Source organism: Lissotriton vulgaris, chromosome 1_2 (assembly GCF_964263255.1).
Source record: "Lissotriton vulgaris chromosome 1_2, aLisVul1.2, whole genome shotgun sequence".
Taxonomy (NCBI): Eukaryota; Metazoa; Chordata; class Amphibia; order Caudata; family Salamandridae; genus Lissotriton; species Lissotriton vulgaris.
This window is the reverse complement of record NC_141686.1, coordinates 100667342-100689961: the sequence shown is the minus strand read 5'-3', so window position 1 is coordinate 100689961 and position 22620 is coordinate 100667342. Positions and strand designations below refer to the sequence as shown.

The following is a 22620-nucleotide window of genomic DNA, read 5'->3' as shown; positions in this document are numbered from 1 at the left end:
TTGCAACAACAAGCTAGCAGATGGAGAGGACGGAAAACTCTGTGCAGCCTAGAATAGATGGCTGTGTGATTTTCTGCAAGAATGACTGAAATGCATTCTTCATTTTAGAGCACCTGTAGGATTAAATTGATCTGTCAAGTACAAAAGTATCCTTAGAAGAGCAACTTTGAAATGCATTTGCTGGGTCTTCTGCTGCATTCCTACGTCCAGCTCTAATTCATTTTTTGATTAGCCCTCATTCAATTCCATATATGAATGAGAAGGAGAAATAAGAGGGCCCTTCGCTCTTTGAGAGAAACATGAAAAGACTGAGAACTGTGCAACTCCCAAACATTGGAGCCTTCGCCCTTACTCCAGCCAACTCTTGCGGTTTAATACTTTTAAATCGTGATGTTGTTTAACAATACCAGCAGAAGGGATCAGGTTGACAGGCGCTGCAGTTCTCCAGTATGGGGCTGTCCAGATCATTACTCAATCTACCTTGCATTGGCACAGTATAAAATACGTCATGAAGTCTCCTATGAAAAGGTATACAAATCTGTTTGAATCACTTTTGTTAGTCAGGGGGACCCATTCGCTGGAAGGGGCAGGGAGGACAAAAATAGCTCATTGGTATAGAACACTGAATTAGCAGCTGATTTTGAGGTGGGAGAAGATCGAGTAATCCAACCGGACCTCAATAAACGGTTTCTTAGTATGCAGTAGCCCGCAACCACTTCTAACCCAAAAGCGTAATCTCATCCTTTTGCAGAATCAGGCAAGCTTTCACCTGCTCAAGCTGAACTGACATTGGTCTTCTTGGCCAGCAAGAGTTACTCTCTTGAAGCTGTTGAGGCTAGAGAACAGAATGACGCATATTCATTCTTTATAATAACTCTTCTAGCCCTCCCACTCCATACCACTTTATAACTTCCAATGTGGCAGATGTCTTCCATCATTGTGACCCTTGCTGCTTTTCTCAACATTGGCTGGCTCGGCATAACAAGAAGGGATGGATGGCTACAGGAGAGCCTGAATTGTGCATGTAAGGTTCTACAGGGAGTCACTGGCAGATAATGAGAAACTCAGCCCTAAGTTGGCTCTTCTCCCTCACTTTCTTTCTCCTCTCTCCCTCTACCTATCTCTCACTCACTAAATACTAGTATCTATATTGTATTCACATCCACTTCACAAACTTTCTGACCCTACTTCCTCTCTCCCTTAAATCAATTCAACCCTCTTCTTTTCCTTTAGGAAACTCCACATCTTTTTTAAAGGCCCTTCCCATATTCACACTGCTTCTTGATAAGACATTATTTTCCTTTCTTTGAAGGATAGTGAAATAGATTTTCTTGAAATACGGTTGGCATACCATCAATTCATTACACCGTACTTTATCATTATCCTTACTTAAGCAATGCATTTCATCATTAGGACATGTGCTGTGTTTGCCGGGCATGGTGGCGTGTGCCTGTTGTCCTAGCTACTTGGGAGGCTGAGGCTTGTGGATTGCTTGAGCTCAGGGGTTCTGGGCTGCACTCAGCTGTGTTGATCAGGTGTCCATGCTACGTTGGGTATCAATATGGTGTTCTAGAGGGAGCTCTAGAATTTCAGGTTGTGTAATGAGAGGTGCACCGACCCAGGCTGGAAACAGAGCAGGCCAAAGCTTCCATGCCCATCGGTAGCAGGACAGCACCTGAGAGCAGTAGGTGTAACACAGCTTGAGCAAAATAGTGAGACCTAGACTCTCTTTTTTTGACTCAAATGTGAACGTTTTGATTTTTTACAAGATGGTAATGAATTATTTTTCCAAAACCAAATCTTTGTTTTTCTTTTGATATTTTTGCAGGAAGTACAATGAACATTTGAACTGGGCCGGGCATTCTAGCATAGCAGACAATTCTCCAGAATTGCGACATATTGCAACAACAAGCTAGCAGGTGGAGAGGACGGAAAACTCTGTGCAGCCTAGAATAGATGGCTGTGTGATTTTCTGCAAGGATGACTGAAATGCATTCTTCATTTTAGAGCACCTGTAGGATTAAATTGATCTGTCAAGTACAAAGGTATCCTTAGAAGAGCAACTTTGAAATGCGTTTGCTGGGTCTTCTGCTGCATTCCTATGTCCAGCTCTAATTCATTTTTTGATTAGCCCTCATTCAATTCCATATATGAATGAGAAGGAGAAATAAGAGGGCCCTTCGCTCTTTGAGAGAAACATGAAAAGACTGAGAACTGTGCAACTCCCAAACATTGGAGCCTTCGGCCTTACTCCAGCCAACTCTTGCGGTTTAATACTTTTAAATCTTGATGTTGTTTAACAATACCAGCAGAAGGGATAAGGTTGACAGGCGCTGCAGTTCTCTAGTATGGGGTTGTCCAGATCATTACTCAATCTACCTTGCATTGGCACAGTATAAAATACGTCATGAAGTCTCCTATGAAAAGGTATACACATCTGTTTGAATCACTTTTGTTAGTCAGGGGGATCCATTCGCTGGAAGGGGCAGGGAGGACAAAAATAGCTCATTGGTATAGAACACTGAATTAGCAGCTGATTTTGAGGTGGGAGAAGATCGAGTAATCCAACCGGACCTCAATAAACGGTTTCTTAGTATGCAGTAGCCCGCAACCACTTCTAACCCAAAAGCGTAATCTCATCCTTTTGCAGAATCAGGCAAGCTTTCACCTGCTCAAGCTGAACTGACATTGGTCTTCTTGGCCAGCAAGAGTTACTCTCTTGAAGCTGTTGAGGCTAGAGAACAGAATGACGCATATTCATTCTTTATAATAACTCTTCTAGCCCTCCCACTCCATACCACTTTATAACTTCCAATGTGGCAGATGTCTTCCATCATTGTGACCCTTGCTGCTTTTCTCAACATTGGCTGGCTCGGCATAACAAGAAGGGATGGATGGCTACAGGAGAGCCTGAATTGTGCCTGTAAGGTTCTACAGGGAGTCACTGGCAGATAATGAGAAACTCAGCCCTAAGTTGGCTCTTCTCCCTCACTTTCTTTCTCCTCTCTCCCTCTACCTATCTCTCACTCACTAAATACTAGTATCTATATTGTATTCACATCCCCTTCACAAACTTTCTGACCCTACTTCCTCTCTCCCTTAAATCAGTTCGACCCTCTTCTTTTCCTTTAGGACACTCCACATCTTTTTAAAGGCCCTTCCCATATTCACACTGCTTCTTGATAAGACATTATTTTCCTTTCTTTGAAGGATAGTGAAATAGATTTTCTTGAAATACGGTTGGCATACCATCAATTCATTACACCGTACTTTATCATTATCCTTACTTAAGCAATGCATTTCATCATTAGGACATGTGCTGTGTTTGCCGGGCATGGTGGCGTGTGCCTGTTGTCCTAGCTACTTGGGAGGCTGAGGCTTGTGGATTGCTTGAGCTCAGGGGTTCTGGGCTGCACTCAGCTGTGTTGATCAGGTGTCCATGCTACGTTGGGTATCAATATGGTGTTCTAGAGGGAGCTCTAGAATTTCAGGTTGTGTAATGAGAGGTGCACCGACCCAGGCTGGAAACAGAGCAGGCCAAAGCTTCCATGCCCATCGGTAGCAGGACAGCACCTGAGAGCAGTAGGTGTAACACAGCTTGAGCAAAATAGTGAGACCTAGCCTCTCTTTTTTTGACTCAAATGTGAACGTTTTGATTTTTACAAGATGGTAATGAATTATTTTTCCAAAACCAAATCTTTGTTTTTCTTTTGATATTTTTGCAGGAAGTACAATGAACAATTGAACTGGGCCGGGCATTCTAGCATAGCAGACAATTCTCCAGAATTGCGACATATTGCAACAACAACCTAGCAGGTGGAGAGGATGGAAAACTCTGTGAAGCCTAGAATAGATGGCTGTGTGATTTTCTGCAAGGATGACTGAAATGCATTCTTCATTTTAGAGCACCTGTAGGATTAAATTGATCTGTCAAGTACAAAAGTATCCTTAGAAGAGCAACTTTGAAATGCGTTTGCTGGGTCTTCTGCTGCATTCCTTTGTCGAGCTCTAATTCATTTTTTGATTAGCCCTCATTCAATTCCATATATGAATGAGAAGGAGAAATAAGAGGGCCCTTCGCTCTTTGAGAGAAACATGAAAAGACTGAGAACTGTGCAACTCCCAAACATTGGAGCCTTCGGCCTTACTCCAGCCAACTCTTGCGGTTTAATACTTTTAAATCTTGATGTTGTTTAACAATCCCAGCAGAAGGGATCAGGTTGACAGGCGCTGCAGTTCTCCAGTATGGGGCTGTCCAGATCATTACTCAATCTACCTTGCATTGGCACAGTATAAAATACGTCATGAAGTCTCCTATGAAAAGGTATACAAATCTGTTTGAATCACTTTTGTTAGTCAGGGGGACCCATTCGCTGGAAGGGGCAGGGAGGACAAAAATAGCTCATTGGTATAGAACACTGAATTAGCAGCTGATTTTGAGGTGGGAGAAGATCGAGTAATCCAACCGGACCTCAAAAAACGGTTTCTTAGTATGCAGTAGCCCGCAACCACTTCTAACCCAAAAGCGTAATCTCATCCTTTTGCAGAATCAGGCAAGCTTTCACCTGCTCAAGCTGAACTGGCATTGGTCTTCTTGGCCAGCAAGTGTTACTCTCTTGAAGCTGTTGAGGCTAGAGAACAGAATGACGCATATTCATTCTTTATAATAACTCTTCTAGCCCTCCCACTCCATACCACTTTATAACTTCCAATGTGGCAGATGTCTTCCATCATTGTGACCCTTGCTGCTTTTCTCAACATTGGCTGGCTCGGCATAACAAGAAGGGATGGATGGCTACAGGAGAGCCTGAATTGTGCCTGTAAGGTTCTACAGGGAGTCACTGGCAGATAATGAGAAACTCAGCCCTAAGTTGGCTCTTCTCCCTCACTTTCTATCTCCTCTCTCCCTCTACCTATCTCTCACTCACTAAATACTAGTATCTATATTGTTTTCACATCCCCTTCACAAACTTTCTGACCCTACTTCCTCTCTCCCTTAAATCAGTTCAACCCTCTTCTTTTCCTTTAGGAAACTCCACATCTTTTTAAAGGCCCTTCCCATATTCACACTGCTTCTTGATAAGACATTATTTTCCTTTCTTTGAAGGATAGTGAAATAGATTTTCTTGAAATACGGTTGGCATACCATCAATTCATTACACCGTACTTTATCATTATCCTTACTTAAGCAATGCATTTCATCATTAGGACATGTGCTGTGTTTGCCGGGCATGGTGGCGTGTGCCTGTTGTCCTAGCTACTTGGGAGGCTGAGGCTTGTGGATTGCTTGAGCTCAGGGGTTCTGGGCTGCACTCAGCTGTGTTGATCAGGGGTCCATGCTACGTTGGGTATCAATATGGTGTTCTAGAGGGAGCTCTAGAATTTCAGGTTGTGTAATGAGAGGTGCACCGACCCAGGCTGGAAACAGAGCAGGCCAAAGCTTCCATGCCCATCGGTAGCAGGACAGCACCTGAGAGCAGTAGGTGTAACACAGCTTGAGCAAAATAATGAGACCTAGCCTCTCTTTTTTTGACTTAAATGTGAACGTTTTGATTTTTACAAGATGGTAATGAATTATTTTTCCAAAACCAAATCTTTGTTTTTCTTTTGATATTTTTGCAGGAAGTACAATGAACAATTGAACTGGGCCGGGCATTCTAGCATAGCAGACAATTCTCCAGAATTGCGACATATTGCAACAACAAGCTAGCAGGTGGAGAGGATGGAAAACTCTGTGCAGCCTAGAATAGATGGCTGTGTGATTTTCTGCAAGGATGACTGAAATGCATTCTTCATTTTAGAGCACCTGTAGGATTAAATTGATCTGTCAAGTACAAAAGTATCCTTAGAAGAGCAACTTTGAAATGCGTTTGCTGGGTCTTCTGCTGCATTCCTACGTCGAGCTCTAATTCATTTTTTGATTAGCCCTCATTCAATTCCATATATGAATGAGAAGGAGAAATAAGAGGGCCCTTCGCTCTTTGAGAGAAACATGAAAAGACTGAGAACTGTGCAACTCCCAAACATTGGAGCCTTCGGCCTTACTCCAGCCAACTCTTGCGGTTTAATACTTTTAAACCTTGATGTTGTTTAACAATACCAGCAGAAGGGATCAGGTTGACAGGCGCTGCAGTTCTCCAGTATGGGGCTGTCCAGATCATTACTCAATCTACCTTGCATTGGCACAGTATAAAATACGTCATGAAGTCTCCTATGAAAAGGTATACAAATCTGTTTGAATCACTTTTGTTAGTCAGGGGGACCCATTCGCTGGAAGGGGCAGGGAGGACAAAAATAGCTCATTGGTATAGAACACTGAATTAGCAGCTGATTTTGAGGTGGGAGAAGATCGAGTATTCCAACCGGACCTCAATAAACGGTTTCTTAGTATGCAGTAGCCCGCAACCACTTCTAACCCAAAAGCGTAATCTCATCCTTTTGCAGAATCAGGCAAGCTTTCACCTGCTCAAGCTGAACTGACATTGGTCTTCTCGGCCAGCAAGAGTTCCTCTCTTGAAGCTGTTGAGGCTAGAGAACAGAATGACGCGTATTCATTCTTTATAATAACTCTTCTAGCCCTCCCACTCCATACCACTTTATAACTTCCAATGTGGCAGATGTCTTCCATCATTGTGACCCTTGCTGCTTTTCTCAACATTGGCTGGCTCGGCATAACAAGAAGGGATGGATGGCTACAGGAGAGCCTGAATTGTGCCTGTAAGGTTCTACAGGGAGTCACTGGCAGATAATGAGAAACTCAGCCCTAAGTTGGCTCTTCTCCCTCACTTTCTATCTCCTCTCTCCCTCTACCTATCTCTCACTCACTAAATACTAGTATCTATATTGTTTTCACATCCCCTTCACAAACTTTCTGACCCTACTTCCTCTCTCCCTTAAATCAGTTCAACCCTCTTCTTTTCCTTTAGGAAACTCCACATCTTTTTAAAGGCCCTTCCCATATTCACACTGCTTCTTGATAAGACATTATTTTCCTTTCTTTGAAGGATAGTGAAATAGATTTTCTTGAAATACGGTTGGCATACCATCAATTCATTACACCGTACTTTATCATTATCCTTACTTAAGCAATGCATTTCATCATTAGGACATGTGCTGTGTTTGCCGGGCATGGTGGCGTGTGCCTGTTGTCCTAGCTACTTGGGAGGCTGAGGCTTGTGGATTGCTTGAGCTCAGGGGTTCTGGGCTGCACTCAGCTGTGTTGATCAGGTGTCCATGCTACGCTGGGTATCAATATGGTGTTCTAGAGGGAGCTCTAGAATTTCAGGTTGTGTAATGAGAGGTGCACCGACCCAGGCTGGAAACAGAGCAGGCCAAAGCTTCCATGCCCATCGGTAGCAGGACAGCACATGAGAGCAGTAGGTGTAACACAGCTTGAGCAAAATAATGAGACCTAGCCTCTCTTTTTTTGACTTAAATGTGAACGTTTTGATTTTTACAAGATGGTAATGAATTATTTTTCCAAAACCAAATCTTTGTTTTTCTTTTGATATTTTTGCAGGAAGTACAATGAACATTTGAACTGGGCCGGGCATTCTAGCATAGCAGACAATTCTCCAGAATTGCAACATATTGCAACAACAAGCTAGCAGGTGGAGAGGACGGAAAACTCTGTGCAGCCTAGAATAGATGGCTGTGTGATTTTCTGCAAGGATGACTGAAATGCATTCTTCATTTTAGAGCACCTGTAGGATTAAATTGATCTGTCAAGTACAAAAGTATCCTTAGAAGAGCAACTTTGAAATGCGTTTGCTGGGTCTTCTGCTGCATTCCTACGTCCAGCTCTAATTCATTTTTTGATTAGCCCTCATTCAATTCCATATATGAATGAGAAGGAGAAATTAGAGGGCCCTTCGCTCTTTGAGAGAAACATGAAAAGACTGAGAACTGTGCAACTCCCAAACATTGGAGCCTTCGGCCTTACTCCAGCCAACTCTTGCGGTTTAATACTTTTAAATCTTGATGTTGTTTAACAATCCCAGCAGAAGGGATCAGGTTGACAGGCGCTGCAGTTCTCCAGTATGGGGCTGTCCAGATCATTACTCAATCTACCTTGCACTGGCACAGTATAAAATACGTCATGAAGTCTCCTATGAAAAGGTATACAAATCTGTTTGAATCACTTTTGTTAGTCAGGGGGACCCATTCGCTGGAAGGGGCAGGGAGGACAAAAATAGCTCATTGGTATAGAACACTGAATTAGCAGCTGATTTTGAGGTGGGAGAAGATCGAGTAATCCAACCGGACCTCAAAAAAAGGTTTCTTAGTATGCAGTAGCCCGCAACCACTTCTAACCCAAAAGCGTGATCTCATCCTTCTGCAGAATCAGGCAAGCTTTCACCTGCTCAAGCTGAACTGACATTGGTCTTCTCGGCCAGCAAGAGTTCCTCTCTTGAAGCTGTTGAGGCTAGAGAACAGAATGACGCGTATTCATTCTTTATAATAACTCTTCTAGCCCTCCCACTCCATACCACTTTATAACTTCCAATGTTGCAGATGTCTTCCATCATTGTGACCCTTGCTACTTTTCTCAACATTGGCTGGCTCGGCATAACAAGAAGGGATGGATGGCTACAGGAGAGCCTGAATTGTGCCTGTAAGGTTCTACAGGGAGTCACTGGCAGATAATGAGAAACTCAGCCCTAAGTTGGCTCTTCTCTCTCACTTTCTTTCTCCTCTCTCCCTCTACCTATCTCTGACTCTCTAAATACTAGTATCTATATTGTATTCACATCCCCTTCACAAACTTTCTGACCCTACTTCCTCTCTCCCTTAAATCAGTTCAACCCTCTTCTTTTCCTTTAGGAAACTCCACATCTTTTTTAAAGGCCCTTCCCATATTCACACTGCTTCTTGATAAGACATTATTTTCCTTTCTTTGAAGGATAGTGAAATAGATTTTCTTGAAATACGGTTGGCATACCATCAATTCATTACACCGTACTTTATCATTATCCTTACTTAAGCAATGCATTTCATCATTAGGACATGTGCTGTGTTTGCCGGGCATGGTGGTGTGTGCCTGTTGTCCTAGCTACTTGGGAGTCTGAGGCTTGTGGTTTGCTTGAGCTCAGGGGTTCTGGGCTGCACTTAGCTGTGTTGATCAGGTGTCCATGCTACGCTGGGTATCAATATGATGTTCTAGAGGGAGCTCTAGAATTTCAGGTTGTGTAATGAGAGGTGCACCGACCCAGGCTGGAAACAGAGCAGGCCAAAGCTTCCATGCCCATCGGTAGCAGGACAGCACCTGAGAGCAGTAGGTGTAACACAGCTTGAGCAAAATAGTGAGACCTAGCCTCTCTTTTTTTGACTCAAATGTGAACGTTTTGATTTTTACAAGATGGTAATGAATTATTTGTCCAAAACCAAATCTTTGTTTTTCTTTTGATATTTTTGCAGGAAGTACAATGAACATTTGAACTGGGCCGGGCATTCTAGCATAGCAGACAATTCTCCAGAATTGCGACATATTGCAACAACAATCTAGCAGGTGGAGGGGACTGAAAACTCTGTGCAGCCTAGAATAGATGGCTGTGTGATTTTCTGCAAGGATGACTGAAATGCATTCTTCAATTTAGAGCACCTGTAGGATTAAATTGATCTGTCAAGTACTAAAGTATCCTTAGAAGAGCAACTTTGAAATGCGTTTGCTGGGTCTTCTGCTGCATTCCTACTTCCAGCTCTAATTCATGTTTTGATTAGCTCTCATTCAATTCCATATATGAATGAGAAGGAGAAATAAGAGGGCCCTTCGCTCTTTGAGAGAAACATGAAAAGACTGAGAACTGTGTAACTCCCAAACATTGGAGCCTTCGGCCTTACTCCAGCCAACTCTTGCGGTTTAATACTTTTAAATCTTGATGTTGTTTAACAATCCCAGCAGAAGGGATCAGGTTGACAGGCGCTGCAGTTCTCCAGTATGGGGCTGTCCAGATCATTACTCAATCTACCTTGCATTGGCACAGTATAAAATACGTCATGAAGTCTCCTATGAAAAGGTATACAAATCTGTTTGAATCACTTTTGTTAGTCAGGGGGACCCATTCGCTGGAAGGGGCAGGGAGGACAAAAATAGCTCATTGGTATAGAACACTGAATTAGCAGCTGATTTTGAGGTGGGAGAAGATCGAGTAATCCAACCGGACCTCAATAAACGGTTTCTTAGTATGCAGTAGCCCGCAACCACTTCTAACCCAAAAGCGTAATCTCATCCTTTTGCAGAATCAGGCAAGCTTTCACCTGCTCAAGCTGAACTGACATTGGTCTTCTCGGCCAGCAAGAGTTCCTCTCTTGAAGCTGTTGAGGCTAGAGAACAGAATGACGCGTATTCATTCTTTATAATAACTCTTCTAGCCCTCCCACTCCATACCACTTTATAACTTCCAATGTGGCAGATGTCTTCCATCATTGTGACCCTTGCTGCTTTTCTCAACATTGGCTGGCTCGGCATAACAAGAAGGGATGGATGGCTACAGGAGAGCCTGAATTGTGCCTGTAAGGTTCTACAGGGAGTCACTGGCAGATAATGAGAAACTCAGCCCTAAGTTGGCTCTTCTCTCTCACTTTCTTTCTCCTCTCTCCCTCTACCTATCTCTCACTCACTAAATACTAGTATCTATATTGTATTCACATCCCCTTCACAAACTTTCTGACCCTACTTCCTCTCTCCCTTTAATCAGTTCAACCCTCTTCTTTTCCTTTAGGAAACTCCACATCTTTTTTAAAGGCCCTTCCCATATTCACACTGCTTCTTGATAAGACATTATTTTCCTTTCTTTGAAGGATAGTGAAATAGATTTTCTTGAAATACGGTTGGCATACCATCAATTCATTACACCGTTCTTTATCATTATCCTTACTTAAGCAATGCATTTCATCATTAGGACATGTGCTGTGTTTGCCGGGCATGGTGGCGTGTGCCTGTTGTCCTAGCTACTTGGGAGGCTGAGGCTTGTGGATTGCTTGAGCTCAGGGGTTCTGGGCTGCACTCAGCTGTGTTGATCAGGTGTCCATGCTACATTGGGTATCAATATGGTGTTCTAGAGGGAGCTCTAGAATTTCAGGTTGTGTAAAGAGAGGTGCACCGACCCAGGCTGGAAACAGAGCAGGCCAAAGCTTCCATGCCCATCGGTAGCAGGACAGCACCTGAAAGCAGTAGGTGTAACACAGCTTGAGCAAAATAGTGAGACCTAGCCTCTCTTTTTTTGACTCAAATGTGAACGTTTTGATTTTTACAAGATGGTAATGAATTATTTTTCCAAACCAAATCTTTGTTTTTCTTTTGATATTTTTGCAGGAAGTACAATGAACATTTGAACTGGGCTGGGCATTCTAGCATAGCAGACAATTCTCCAGAATTGCGACATATTGCAACAACAATCTAGCAGGTGGAGGGGACTGAAAACTCTGTGCAGCCTAGAATAGATGGCTGTGTGATTTTCTGCATGGATGACTGAAATGCATTCTTCATTTTAGAGCACCTGTAGGATTACATTGATCTGTCAAGTACAAAAGTATCCTTAGAAGAGCAACTTTGAAATGCATTTGCTGGGTCTTCTGCTGCATTCCTACGTCCAGCTCTAATTCATGTTTTGATTAGCCCTCATTCAATTCCATATATGAATGAGAAGGAGAAATAAGAGGGCCCTTCGCTCTTTGAGAGAAACATGAAAAGACTGAGAACTGTGCAACTCCCAAACATTGGAGCCTTCGGCCTTACTCCAGCCAACTCTTGCGGTTTAATACTTTTAAATCTTGATGTTGTTTAACAATACCAGCAGAAGGGATCAGGTTGACAGGCGCTGCAGTTCTCCAGTATGGGGCTGTCCAGATCATTACTCAATCTACCTTGCATTGGCACAGTATAAAATACGTCATGAAGTCTCCTATGAAAAGGTATACAAATCTGTTTGAATCACTTTTGTTAGTCAGGGGGACCCATTCGCTGGAAGGGGCAGGGAGGACAAAAATAGCTCATTGGTATAGAACACTGAATTAGCAGCTGATTTTGAGGTGGGAGAAGATCGAGTAATCCAACCGGACCTCAATAAACGGTTTCTTAGTATGCAGTAGCCCGCAACCACTTCTAACCCAAAAGCGTAATCTCATCCTTTTGTAGAATCAGGCAAGCTTTTACCTGCTCAAGCTGAACTGACATTGGTCTTCTTGGCCAGCAAGAGTTACTCTCTTGAAGCTGTTGAGGCTAGAGAACAGAATGACGCATATTCATTCTTTATAATAACTCTTCTAGCCCTCCCACTCCATACCACTTTATAACTTCCAATGTGGCAGATGTCTTCCATCATTGTGACCCTTGCTGCTTTTCTCAACATTGGCTGGCTCGGCATAACAAGAAGGGATGGATGGCTACAGGAGAGCCTGAATTGTGCATGTAAGGTTCTACAGGGAGTCACTGGCAGATAATGAGAAACTCAGCCCTAAGTTGGCTCTTCTCCCTCACTTTCTTTCTCCTCTCTCCCTCTACCTATCTCTCACTCACTAAATACTAGTATCTATATTGTATTCACATCCCCTTCACAAACTTTCTGACCCTACTTCCTCTCTCCCTTAAATCAGTTCAACCCTCTTCTTTTCCTTTAGGAAACTCCACATCTTTTTTAAAGGCCCTTCCCATATTCACACTGCTTCTTGATAAGACATTATTTTCCTTTCTTTGAAGGATAGTGAAATAGATTTTCTTGAAATACGGTTGGCATACCATCAATTCATTACACCGTACTTTATCATTATCCTTACTTAAGCAATGCATTTCATCATTAGGACATGTGCAGTGTTTGCCGGGCATGGTGGCGTGTGCCTGTTGTCCTAGCTACTTGGGAGGCTGAGGCTTGTGGATTGCTTGAGCTCAGGGGTTCTGGGCTGCACTCAGCTGTGTTGATCAGGTGTCCATGCTACGTTGGGTATCAATATGGTGTTCTAGAGGGAGCTCTAGAATTTCAGGTTGTGTAATGAGAGGTGCACCGACCCAGGCTGGAAACAGAGCAGGCCAAAGCTTCCATGACCATCGGTAGCAGGACATCACCTGAGAGCAGTAGGTGTAACACAGCCCGAGCAAAATAATGAGACCTAGCCTCTCTTTTTTTGACTCAAATGTGAACGTTTTGATTTTTACAAGATGGTAATGAATTATTTTTCCAAAACCAAATCTTTGTTTTTCTTTTGATATTTTTGCAGGAAGTACAATGAACATTTGAACTGGGCCGGGCATTCTAGCATAGCAGACAATTCTCCAGAATTGCGACATATTGCAACAACAAGCTAGCAGGTGGAGAGGACGGAAAACTCTGTGCAGCCTAGAATAGATGGCTGTGTGATTTTCTGAAAGGATGACTGAAATGCATTCTTCATTTTAGAGCACCTGTAGGATTAAATTGATCTGTCAAGTACAAAGGTATCCTTAGAAGAGCAACTTTGAAATGCGTTTGCTGGGTCTTCTGCTGCATTCCTACGTCCAGCTCTAATTCATTTTTTGATTAGCCCTCATTCAATTCCATATATGAATGAGAAGGAGAAATAAGAGGGCCCTTCGCTCTTTGAGAGAAACATGAAAAGACTGAGAACTGTGCAACTCCCAAACATTGGAGCCTTCGGCCTTACTCCAGCCAACTCTTGCGGTTTAATACTTTTAAATCTTGATGTTGTTTAACAATACCAGCAGAAGGGATCAGGTTGACAGGCGCTGCAGTTCTCCAGTATGGGGCTGTCCAGATCATTACTCAATCTACCTTGCATTGGCACAGTATAAAATACGTCATGAAGTCTCCTATGAAAAGGTATACAAATCTGTTTGAATCACTTTTGTTAGTCAGGGGGATCCATTCGCTGGAAGGGGCAGGGAGGACAAAAATAGCTCATTGGTATAGAACACTGAATTAGCAGCTGATTTTGAGGTGGGATAAGATCGAGTAATCCAACCGGACCTCAATAAACGGTTTCTTAGTATGCAGTAGCCCGCAACCACTTCTAACCCAAAAGCGTAATCTCATCCTTTTGCAGAATCAGGCAAGCTTTCACCTGCTCAAGCTGAACTGACATTGGTCTTCTTGGCCAGCAAGAGTTACTCTCTTGAAGCTGTTGAGGCTAGAGAACAGAATGACGCATATTCATTCTTTATAATAACTATTCTAGCCCTCCCACTCCATACCACTTTATAACTTCCAATGTGGCAGATGTCTTCCATCATTGTGACCCTTGCTGCTTTTCTCAACATTGGCTGGCTCGGCATAACAAGAAGGGATGGATGGCTACAGGAGAGCCTGAATTGTGCCTGTAAGGTTCTACAGGGAGTCACTGGCAGATAATGAGAAACTCAGCCCTAAGTTGGCTCTTCTCCCTCACTTTCTTTCTCCTCTCTCCCTCTACCTATCTCTCACTCACTAAATACTAGTATCTATATTGTATTCACATCCCCTTCACAAACTTTCTGACCCTACTTCCTCTCTCCCTTAAATCAGTTCAACCCTCTTCTTTTCCTTTAGGACACTCCACATCTTTTTAAAGGCCCTTCCCATATTCACACTGCTTCTTGATAAGACATTATTTTCCTTTCTTTGAAGGATAGTGAAATAGATTTTCTTGAAATACGGTTGGCATACCATCAATTCATTACACCGTACTTTATCATTATCCTTACTTAAGCAATGCATTTCATCATTAGGACATGTGCAGTAATTGCCGGGCATGGTGGCGTGTGCCTGTTGTCCTAGCTACTTGGGAGGCTGAGGCTTGTGGATTGCTTGAGCTCAGGGGTTCTGGGCTGCACTCAGCTGTGTTGATCAGGTGTCCATGCTAAGTTGGGTATCAATATGGTGTTCTAGAGGGAGCTCTAGAATTTCAGGTTGTGTAATGAGAGGTGCACCGACCCAGGCTGGAAACAGAGCAGGCCAAAGCTTCCATGCCCATCGGTAGCAGGACAGCACCTGATAGCAGTAGGTGTAACACAGCTTGAGCAAAATAGTGAGACCTAGCCTCTCTTTTTTTGACTCAAATGTGAACGTTTTGATTTTTACAAGATGGTAATGAATTATTTTTCCAAAACCAAATCTTTGTTTTTCTTTTGATATTTTTGCAGGAAGTACAATGAACAATTGAACTGGGCCGGGCATTCTAGCATAGCAGACAATTCTCCAGAATTGCAACATATTGCAACAACAAGCTAGCAGGTGGAGAGGACGGAAAACTCTGTGCAGCCTAGAATAGATGGCTGTGTGATTTTCTGCAAGGATGACTGAAATGCATTCTTCATTTTAGAGCACCTGTAGGATTAAATTGATCTGTCAAGTACAAAGGTATCCTTAGAAGAGCAACTTTGAAATGCGTTTGCTGGGTCTTCTGCTGCATTCCTACGTCCAGCTCTAATTAATTTTTTGATTAGCCCTCATTCAATTCCATATATGAATGAGAAGGAGAAATAAGAGGGCCCTTCGCTCTTTGAGAGAAACATGAAAAGACTGAGAACTGTGCAACTCCCAAACATTGGAGCCTTCGGCCTTACTCCAGCCAACTCTTGCGGTTTAATACTTTTAAATCGTGATGTTGTTTAACAATACCAGCAGAAGGGATCAGGTTGACAGGCGCTGCAGTTCTCCAGTATGGGGCTGTCCAGATCATTACTCAATCTACCTTGCATTGGCACAGTATAAAATACGTCATGAAGTCTCCTATGAAAAGGTATACAAATCTGTTTGAATCACTTTTGTTAGTCAGGGGGACCCATTCGCTGGAAGGGGCAGGGAGGACAAAAATAGCTCATTGGTATAGAACACTGAATTAGCAGCTGATTTTGAGGTGGGAGAAGATCGAGTAATCCAACCGGACCTCAATAAACGGTTTCTTAGTATGCAGTAGCCCGCAACCACTTCTAACCCAAAAGCGTAATCTCATCCTTTTGCAGAATCAGGCAAGCTTCACCTGCTCAAGCTGAACTGACATTGGTCTTCTTGGCCAGCAAGAGTTACTCTCTTGAAGCTGTTGAGGCTAGAGAACAGAATGACGCATATTCATTCTTTATAATAACTCTTCTAGCCCTCCCACTCCATACCACTTTATAACTTCCAATGTGGCAGATGTCTTCCATCATTGTGACCCTTGCTGCTTTTCTCAACATTGGCTGGCTCGGCATAACAAGAAGGGATGGATGGCTACAGGAGAGCCTGAATTGTGCATGTAAGGTTCTAGAGGGAGTCACTGGCAGATAATGAGAAACTCAGCCCTAAGTTGGCTCTTCTCCCTCACTTTCTTTCTCCTCTCTCCCTCTACCTATCTCTCACTCACTAAATACTAGTATCTATATTGTATTCACATCCACTTCACAAACTTTCTGACCCTACTTCCTCTCTCCCTTAAATCAGTTCAACCCTCTTCTTTTCCTTTAGGAAACTCCACATCTTTTTTAAAGGCCCTTCCCATATTCACACTGCTTCTTGATAAGACATTATTTTCCTTTCTTTGAAGGATAGTGAAATAGATTTTCTTGAAATACGGTTGGCATACCATCAATTCATTACACCGTACTTTATCATTATCCTTACTTAAGCAATGCATTTCATCATTAGGACATGTGCTGTGTTTGCCGGGCGTGGTGGCGTGTGCCTGTTGTCCTAGCTACTTGGGAGGCTGAGGCTTGTGGATTGCTTGAGATCAGGGGTTCTGGGCTGCACTCAGCTGTGTTGATCAGGTGTCCATGCTACGTTGGGTATCAATATGGTGTTCTAGAGGGAGCTCTAGAATTTCAGGTTGTGTAATGAGAGGTGGACCGACCCAGGCTGAAAACAGAGCAGGCCAAAGCTACCATGCCCATCGGTAGCAGGACAGCACCTCAGAGCAGTAGGTGTAATACAGCTTGAGCAAAATAGTGAGACCTAGCCTCTCTTTTTTTGACTCAAATGTGAACGTTTTGATTTTTACAAGATGGTAATGAATTATTTTTCCAAAACCAAATCTTTGTTTTTCTTTTGATATTTTTGCAGGAAGTACAATGAACATTTGAATAGGGCCGGGCATTCTAGCATAGCAGACAATTCTCCAGAATTGCAACATATTGCAACAACAAGCTAGCAGGTGGAGAGGACGGAAAACTCTGTGCAGCTTAGAATAGATAGATGGCTGTGTGATTTTCTGCAAGAATGACTGAAATGCATTCTTCATTTTAGAGCACATGTAGGATTAAATTGATCTGTCAAGTACAAAAGTATCCTTAGAAGAGCAACTTTGAAATGCATTTGCTGGGTCTTCTGCTGCATTCCTACGTCCAGCTCTAATTCATTTTTTGATTAGCCCTCATTCAATTCCATATATGAATGAGAAGGAGAAATAAGAGGGCCCTTCACTCTTTGAGAGAAACATGAAAAGACTGAGAACTGTGCAACTCCCAAACATTGGAGCCTTCGGCCTTACTCCAGCCAACTCTTGCGGTTTAATACTTTTAAATCTTGATGTTGTTTAACAATACCAGCAGAAGGGATCAGGTTGACAGGCGCTGCAGTTTTCCAGTATGGGGCTGTCCAGATCATTACTCAATCTACCTTGCATTGGCACAGTATAAAATACGTCATGAAGTCTCCTATGAAAAGGTATACAAATCTGTTTGAATCACTTTTGTTAGTCAGGGGGACCCATTCGCTGGAAGGGGCAGGGAGGACAAAAATAGCTCATTGGTATAGAACACTGAATTAGCAGCTGATTTTGAGGTGGGAGAAGATCGAGTAATCCAACCGGACCTCAATAAACGGTTTCTTAGTATGCAGTAGCCCGCAACCACTTCTAACCCAAAAGCGTAATCTCATCCTTTTGCAGAATCAGGCAAGCTTTCACCTGCTCAAGCTGAACTGACATTGGTCTTCTCGGCCAGCAAGAGTTCCTCTCTTGAAGCTGTTGAGGCTAGAGAACAGAATGACGCATATTCATTCTTTATAATAACTCTTCTAGCCCTCCCACTCCATACCACTTTATAACTTCCAATGTGGTAGATGTCTTCCATCATTGTGACCCTTGCTGCTTTTCTCAACATTGGCTGGCTCGGCATAACAAGAAGGGATGGATGGCTACAGGAGAGCCTGAATTGTGCCTGTAAGGTTCTACAGGGAGTCACTGGCAGATAATGAGAAACTCAGCCCTAAGTTGGCTCTTCTCTCACACTTTCTTTCTCCTCTCTCCCTCTACCTATCTCTCACTCTCTAAATACTAGTATCTATATTGTATTCACATCCCCTTCACAAACTTTCTGACCCTACTTCCTCTCTCCCTTAAATCAGTTCAACCCTCTTCTTTTCCTTTAGGAAACTCCACATCTTTTTTAAAGGCCCTTCCCATATTCACACTGCTTATTGATAAGACATTATTTTCCTTTCTTTGAAGGATAGTGAAATAGATTTTCTTGAAATACGGTTGGCATACCATCAATTCATTACACCGTACTTTATCATTATCCTTACTTAAACAATGCATTTCATCATTAGGACATGTACTGTGTTTGCCGGGCATGGTGGCGTGTGCCTGTTGTCCTAGCTACTTGGGAGGCTGAGGCTTGTGGATTGCTTGAGCTCAGGGGTTCTGGGCTGCACTCAGCTGTGTTGATCAGGTGTCCATGCTACGCTGGGTATCAATATGGTGTTCTAGAGGGAGCTCTAGAATTTCAGGTTGTGTAATGAGAGGTGCACCGACCCAGGCTGGAAACAGAGCAGGCCAAAGCTTCCATGCCCATCGGTAGCAAGACAGCACCTGAGAGCAGTAGGTGTAACACAGCTTGAGCAAAATAGTGAGACCTAGCCTCTCTTTTTTTGACTCAAATGTGAACGTTTTGATTTTTACAAGATGGTAATGAATTATTTTTCCAAAACCAAATCTTTATTTTTCTTTTGATATTTTTGCAGGAAGTACAATGAACATTTGAACTGGGCCGGGCATTCTAGCATAGCAGACAATTCTCCAGAATTGCAACATATTGCAACAACAAGCTAGCAGATGGAGAGGACGGAAAACTCTGTGCAGCCTAGAATAGATGGCTGTGTGATTTTCTGCAAGAATGACTGAAATGCATTCTTCATTTTAGAGCACCTGTAGGATTAAATTGATCTGTCAAGTACAAAAGTATCCTTAGAAGAGCAACTTTGAAATGCATTTGCTGGGTCTTCTGCTGCATTCCTACGTCCAGCTCTAATTCATTTTTTGATTAGCCCTCATTCAATTCCATATATGAATGAGAAGGAGAAATAAGAGGGCCCTTCGCTCTTTGAGAGAAACATGAAAAGACTGAGAACTGTGCAACTCCCAAACATTGGAGCCTTCGCCCTTACTCCAGCCAACTCTTGCGGTTTAATACTTTTAAATCGTGATGTTGTTTAACAATACCAGCAGAAGGGATCAGGTTGACAGGCGCTGCAGTTCTCCAGTATGGGGCTGTCCAGATCATTACTCAATCTACCTTGCATTGGCACAGTATAAAATACGTCATGAAGTCTCCTATGAAAAGGTATACAAATCTGTTTGAATCACTTTTGTTAGTCAGGGGGACCCATTCGCTGGAAGGGGCAGGGAGGACAAAAATAGCTCATTGGTATAGAACACTGAATTAGCAGCTGATTTTGAGGTGGGAGAAGATCGAGTAATCCAACCGGACCTCAATAAACGGTTTCTTAGTATGCAGTAGCCCGCAACCACTTCTAACCCAAAAGCGTAATCTCATCCTTTTGCAGAATCAGGCAAGCTTTCACCTGCTCAAGCTGAACTGACATTGGTCTTCTTGGCCAGCAAGAGTTACTCTCTTGAAGCTGTTGAGGCTAGAGAACAGAATGACGCATATTCATTCTTTATAATAACTCTTCTAGCCCTCCCACTCCATACCACTTTATAACTTCCAATGTGGCAGATGTCTTCCATCATTGTGACCCTTGCTGCTTTTCTCAACATTGGCTGGCTCGGCATAACAAGAAGGGATGGATGGCTACAGGAGAGCCTGAATTGTGCATGTAAGGTTCTACAGGGAGTCACTGGCAGATAATGAGAAACTCAGCCCTAAGTTGGCTCTTCTCCCTCACTTTCTTTCTCCTCTCTCCCTCTACCTATCTCTCACTCACTAAATACTAGTATCTATATTGTATTCACATCCACTTCACAAACTTTCTGACCCTACTTCCTCTCTCCCTTAAATCAGTTCAACCCTCTTCTTTTCCTTTAGGAAACTCCACATCTTTTTTAAAGGCCCTTCCCATATTCACACTGCTTCTTGATAAGACATTATTTTCCTTTCTTTGAAGGATAGTGAAATAGATTTTCTTGAAATACGGTTGGCATACCATCAATTCATTACACCGTACTTTATCATTATCCTTACTTAAGCAATGCATTTCATCATTAGGACATGTGCTGTGTTTGCCGGGCATGGTGGCGTGTGCCTGTTGTCCTAGCTACTTGGGAGGCTGAGGCTTGTGGATTGCTTGAGCTCAGGGGTTCTGGGCTGCACTCAGCTGTGTTGATCAGGTGTCCATGCTACGTTGGGTATCAATATGGTGTTCTAGAGGGAGCTCTAGAATTTCAGGTTGTGTAATGAGAGGTGCACCGACCCAGGCTGGAAACAGAGCAGGCTAAAGCTTCCATGCCCATCGGTAGCAGGACAGCACCTGAGAGCAGTAGGTGTAACACAGCTTGAGCAAAATAGTGAGACCTAGACTCTCTTTTTTTGACTCAAATGTGAACGTTTTGATTTTTACAAGATGGTAATGAATTATTTTTCCAAAACCAAATCTTTGTTTTTCTTTTGATATTTTTGCAGGAAGTACAATGAACATTTGAACTGGGCCGGGCATTCTAGCATAGCAGACAATTCTCCAGAATTGCGACATATTGCAACAACAAGCTAGCAGGTGGAGAGGACGGAAAACTCTGTGCAGCCTAGAATAGATGGCTGTGTGATTTTCTGCAAGGATGACTGAAATGCGTTCTTCATTTTAGAGCACCTGTAGGATTAAATTGATCTGTCAAGTACAAAGGTATCCTTAGAAGAGCAACTTTGAAATGCGTTTGCTGGGTCTTCTGCTGCATTCCTACGTCCAGCTCTAATTCATTTTTTGATTAGCCCTCATTCAATTCCATATATGAATGAGAAGGAGAAATAAGAGGGCCCTTCGCTCTTTGAGAGAAACATGAAAAGACTGAGAACTGTGCAACTCCCAAACATTGGAGCCTTCGGCCTTACTCCAGCCAACTCTTGCGGTTTAATACTTTTAAATCTTGATGTTGTTTAACAATACCAGCAGAAGGGATAAGGTTGACAGGCGCTGCAGTTCTCTAGTATGGGGTTGTCCAGATCATTACTCAATCTACCTTGCATTGGCACAGTATAAAATACGTCATGAAGTCTCCTATGAAAAGGTATACAAATCTGTTTGAATCACTTTTGTTAGTCAGGGGATCCATTCGCTGGAAGGGGCAGGGAGGACAAAAATAGCTCATTGGTATAGAACACTGAATTAGCAGCTGATTTTGAGGTGGGAGAAGATCGAGTAATCCAACCGGACCTCAATAAACGGTTTCATAGTATGCAGTAGCCCGCAACCACTTCTAACCCAAAAGCGTAATCTCATCCTTTTGCAGAATCAGGCAAGCTTTCACCTGCTCAAGCTGAACTGACATTGGTCTTCTTGGCCAGCAAGAGTTACTCTCTTGAAGCTGTTGAGGCTAGAGAACAGAATGACGCATATTCATTCTTTATAATAACTCTTCTAGCCCTCCCACTCCATACCACTTTATAACTTCCAATGTGGCAGATGTCTTCCATCATTGTGACCCTTGCTGCTTTTCTCAACATTGGCTGGCTCGGCATAACAAGAAGGGATGGATGGCTACAGGAGAGCCTGAATTGTGCCTGTAAGGTTCTACAGGGAGTCACTGGCAGATAATGAGAAACTCAGCCCTAAGTTGGCTCTTCTCCCTCACTTTCTTTCTCCTCTCTCCCTCTACCTATCTCTCACTCACTAAATACTAGTATCTATATTGTATTCACATCCCCTTCACAAACTTTCTGACCCTACTTCCTCTCTCCCTTAAATCAGTTCGACCCTCTTCTTTTCCTTTAGGACACTCCACATCTTTTTAAAGGCCCTTCCCATATTCACACTGCTTCTTGATAAGACATTATTTTCCTTTCTTTGAAGGATAGTGAAATAGATTTTCTTGAAATACGGTTGGCATACCATCAATTCATTACACCGTACTTTATCATTATCCTTACTTAAGCAATGCATTTCATCATTAGGACATGTGCTGTGTTTGCCGGGCATGGTGGCGTGTGCCTGTTGTCCTAGCTACTTGGGAGGCTGAGGCTTGTGGATTGCTTGAGCTCAGGGGTTCTGGGCTGCACTCAGCTGTGTTGATCAGGGGTCCATGCTACGTTGGGTATCAATATGGTGTTCTAGAGGGAGCTCTAAAATTTCAGGTTGTGTAATGAGAGGTGCACCGACCCAGGCTGGAAACAGAGCAGGCCAAAGCTTCCATGCCCATCGGTAGCAGGACAGCACCTGAGAGCAGTAGGTGTAACACAGCTTGAGCAAAATAATGAGACCTAGCCTCTCTTTTTTTGACTTAAAT

The 22620-nt window shown here is 43.0% G+C and overlaps 12 non-coding genes across 12 annotated transcripts; all 12 read left to right on the top strand.

Moving 5' to 3' along the window:
- Positions 1-1429: 1429 nt before the first annotated feature.
- LOC147734215 (signal recognition particle RNA) lies at positions 1430-1729 on the top strand. The gene has a single exon (XR_015307961.1).
- A 1598-nt stretch (positions 1730-3327) lies between these two features.
- LOC147734214 (signal recognition particle RNA) lies at positions 3328-3627 on the top strand. The gene has a single exon (XR_015307826.1).
- Positions 3628-5224: 1597 nt separating this feature from the next.
- On the top strand, positions 5225-5524 carry LOC147734213 (signal recognition particle RNA). Its single transcript, XR_015308086.1, has one exon.
- A 1597-nt stretch (positions 5525-7121) lies between these two features.
- Positions 7122-7421, top strand: LOC147734212 (signal recognition particle RNA). The gene has a single exon (XR_015308219.1).
- Positions 7422-9019: 1598 nt separating this feature from the next.
- LOC147734211 (signal recognition particle RNA) lies at positions 9020-9319 on the top strand. Its single transcript, XR_015308058.1, has one exon.
- A 1598-nt stretch (positions 9320-10917) lies between these two features.
- On the top strand, positions 10918-11217 carry LOC147734210 (signal recognition particle RNA). The gene has a single exon (XR_015308050.1).
- Positions 11218-12814: 1597 nt separating this feature from the next.
- LOC147734209 (signal recognition particle RNA) lies at positions 12815-13114 on the top strand. The gene has a single exon (XR_015307645.1).
- Positions 13115-14711: 1597 nt separating this feature from the next.
- On the top strand, positions 14712-15011 carry LOC147734208 (signal recognition particle RNA). Its single transcript, XR_015307991.1, has one exon.
- Positions 15012-16608: 1597 nt separating this feature from the next.
- Positions 16609-16908, top strand: LOC147734207 (signal recognition particle RNA). The gene has a single exon (XR_015307718.1).
- A 1602-nt stretch (positions 16909-18510) lies between these two features.
- On the top strand, positions 18511-18810 carry LOC147734206 (signal recognition particle RNA). The gene has a single exon (XR_015308038.1).
- Positions 18811-20408: 1598 nt separating this feature from the next.
- LOC147734205 (signal recognition particle RNA) lies at positions 20409-20708 on the top strand. Its single transcript, XR_015308057.1, has one exon.
- A 1596-nt stretch (positions 20709-22304) lies between these two features.
- Positions 22305-22604, top strand: LOC147734204 (signal recognition particle RNA). The gene has a single exon (XR_015308237.1).
- The last annotated feature ends 16 nt before the right edge of the window (positions 22605-22620 follow it).